The 3,666-nt window shown below is 36.6% G+C and overlaps 1 pseudogene; it reads right to left on the bottom strand.

Annotated features, from left to right (window-relative positions):
* Positions 1-672: 672 nt before the first annotated feature.
* Positions 673-3,120, bottom strand: LOC111286832 (TOM1-like protein 9 pseudogene; annotated as a pseudogene).
* Positions 3,121-3,666: the final 546 nt, after the last annotated feature.

The following is a 3,666-nucleotide window of genomic DNA, read 5'->3' as shown; positions in this document are numbered from 1 at the left end:
TTCCCTAAAATATTTTTTAGAAATTTTAACCTCGAAGAAAATTGATACTTTCAATTTTTCCCTAAAAATATTTTTTTGAAACCTTAATTTCGAGGAAAATTGATACTTTCAACTTTTCCCCAAAAATATTTTTTGGAAACTTTAATTTTGAGGGAAATTGATACTTTCAACTTTCTCTCAAAAACCTTTTTTGAAAATTTATTTTTAAGGAAAATTGATACTTTCAACTTTTCCCTAACAATATTTTTTGGAAATTTTAATTTCGAGAGAAATTGATACTTTCAACTTTCCCTCAAAAAACCTTTTTTGAAAGTTTATTTTTAAGGAAAATTGATACTTTCAACTTGTCCTCAAAAATTTTTTCGAAAATTTATTTTTAAGGAAAATCGATACTTTCAACTTTTCCTCAAAAATATTTCTTTTTGAAAATTTTTATTTTTTTGCAAAAAATAAAAATAATACTCCTGAAAATAACTAACACAAAATAAATAAATAAATAAATAAAATACCAAAAAAAATTTATCTTGACTTGAGGAATTCGACGCAGCTCCACTAGATTGTCCATAGCCTTCACCAATTTGACACAATCTCTTCCATTTTCCACGAAAGAAATAATGGCTTGAAGTGTTGCTGAAAAACCAACTAGTTTGTGTTCATCACCACATCTGGAATTTACTGGTTTACCATGTCAACAAGGTCTCCAAACAGCTTATCTTCTGGTTTTGAAGGCTTGCTTGGTGGTATGTAAGACGAGGTTGAAACCTGGTAAGAAGAGTTTCTGAGGACATTGTCATCTCTGATGGAGAGCCCATACATTTGCTGATCAAGATATTGTTGCTGACCATAACAATATGCTCCTATTTGGTTGTCATACATTTGTTGAGGATACATAAGAGCCATTTGCTGTGGAAGTATGCCTATATACTGTGCTCCCAGAACTGGTTGAGGATGAAAACCAGCAAATCAGTTTCCCTGCACAGCCTCGTTATTAATTGCTAACAAATGATCAGTTATGATTGGCTGAATGTACATACCCACCACCTGATCACTTCTCATATGTTGAGGTCCTTGAGGTTGGCCATGTGTTACACTAACTTGAGTTACCACTGACTGAGGATATTGAGCACCTGCAACTGGGCTAGAGTCTGCTGCCTGTGCTCCCCAGGGTGGTGGTGGTGGTAGCAAGCCACTACTCTGGGCACCATAAACAGGTGATGAGGGCTGCTATTGTGGAACCAACTGACTATTCCAGGTAGGACCTGTGCCTTGAGCATATGACTGCTCATATCGAGGTGATCCCATGTTTGGTGCAGTTCCATTTGCATGAAAATCTTACTGCTGCTGCTGAATTTGAGGAGTCCAAGGATTGGTTTGTCCATCTAAACCCAAAAACTGGGTGTTAACAAAATCAAAGGTGTTGTTACTATCAGAGAACATATCAAAAAGAACAAGGGCATTCTGCTGTGATGCAGGAGTTGTTTGTTGTGGTTCTCCCAAAGGAACAAGGGCCAGTGAATTATCTGCCTTCGGTGAATTGTAGTCATCACCACTAAGTAGGTCCATTTTGGGATTGACTGCTGCTGGAGGAGTTGAATCCTTTGTTGCTGGAGGAGTAGGAAGCAATAACTGATTAAATGGTTGAGAACTTGCACAAGTGCTAGTGGAGGATCTCCCATCAGACTGCTTACTGCTATCCCCAGTATCAACTAGGGGGCCATTGACATTCACAAGTTCTCTTGTAGGTTCAGGCTTAAGTTTGTCTGCTTAAGAAGAACTCCCTGAAACTATTGCTTCATGCTTTGTTAGTACACGCTGCAAATCATCATTCAATGCTAAACCTTGACATAGAAGTGACTCATCCGATATTGAATTAACGAGGTGTACAACTCTTTGTTTGTAGGTACGGCACTGCTCCACTAGGTCAACAATCATCTCCTGCCTAAGTCCCTCCTTGAATGCATTTAGCATTTTTGAAAGGACATCCATAATACCCCGCGCATTCTGAATTTCTGTCAAACTGAGGGTTGGGAACTCAGGCACCGCAGAAGACTCAACCGTCTCGTGCCAATCAAAATTGTGAATATTTTAGGGATAAGAAGACAAAGGTTGTGTTTGAGGAAGAGTAAGTACGGGTGCAAAACTCTCAGATCTTGGGGGAAATACTGCCTCAGCACGCAACAACTCTTGGTATGCAACATAATATTGTAGATATCTTGCTCTTGCTCCTCCAAAAGCTTCTTGCCAAGTGTCAATCAGAGACAATATCTTCTCTTTGACATAAAAATCGAGCCTTTTCTTGACTATTTTGACCATCTCGTGAAGAATATCTCTCTCTGCAACATGCATATGGACAATGTCCCCATAATTTTTTACAATAATTTCTAGTAGAGTTAGAGCAAGAAGTTAAACTTTAGGATTTTTACTTCCAAGCTTCTTTTTTATGCCTTTCACAACATCTTTTGCTTGCCCAGGGTTGTGATTAAGCATGTTACAGATCTCGATATTCCTAGCCCAATCAGGCCCGATCAGCAAGTCGCTCGTAGCTCTCTCCACCATAGAGTTCACCATCTTCGTTCACAAAAGAGCAATTCGCACACGCAAAAAGAAAAAAAGATCAATCCAATTTTGATCACCGTCCAGCAAGATCGCAACGAACTGCAGGATATCAGGAGACTCCTCTGAAACACTCTCTCTTTATCAAATAAATCGAACAGTCTAAAAATCGACAGCAGTTCTCTCTCTCTACTTCTCTCTTTCCCTCCTCGTTTCTCTCATCTTTTTTCTCTATTTCCCCCCCCTTTTAGCTTGTATATTCATTGTTGATATATAGACCCATGCTGATAGAGTTTCAATTCAATTCCAATTAGTCATCCAATGCTAAAGATTAGCATCTAGATAACAATCATCATAATCACCGAGCTTAATCTCAATCTTTTAGCTTTTTTCCTCTTTTTTTTAATTAATCAGATAATCAAAAAGAAAGAAAAAAATAAATCATAAAATAAAAATAAAAATGATAAATACGAAAAATAAAAATCCCTACAACTGAGCTTGGATTAGTCTCAATTGACAAAGAATCCCGGACAAAACGGGGTGTCTACAGCTGCCCCTCTTTGCACATTTTTTGTGAAACAGAAATTGTGCAAAGACATAGACACCCATTCAAGACTCAACTGGATTTTTTTTCTTACCTATTTTGTTTTACTTTTCTTTTTTTTTTAATTTTGACCAAAGCTCCTCTAAGCAGAAGCTCAACGACTTTGAGAAACATAAACAAAGCTCCTCTAAATAGAGGCTCAACTTTTTTTTTGTTTTCTTGCTTTTTTTTTTTTAAATTGATCAAAGCTCCTCTAAGCAGAGGCTCAACGACTTTGAGAAACATAAACAAAGCTCCCTTAAACAGAGGCAAAATTTTTTTATTTTTTTTGTTTTTTTATTTTTTTTTTAAAATTGATCAAAGCTCCTCTAAGTAGAGGCTCAACGACTTTGAGAAACATAAACAAAGCTCCCTTAAACAAAGGCAAATTTTTTTGTTTTTTTGTTTCTTGTTTTTTTTGTTTTTTGTTTTATTTTTTTTTTTAAAGCTCCTCTAAACAGAGGCACCATGACTTTGAAAAGTAAATTGCTCCTCTAAATAGAGGCAACGAAACTTTGGAAAGTAAATTG

Source organism: Durio zibethinus, chromosome 28 (assembly GCF_047325235.1).
Source record: "Durio zibethinus cultivar Kanyao isolate XHJ-2024 chromosome 28, ASM4732523v1, whole genome shotgun sequence".
Classification (NCBI taxonomy): Eukaryota; Viridiplantae; Streptophyta; class Magnoliopsida; order Malvales; family Malvaceae; genus Durio; species Durio zibethinus.
The sequence above is the reverse complement of the archived record's forward strand: the minus strand, read 5'-3'. Positions and strand labels throughout refer to the sequence as shown.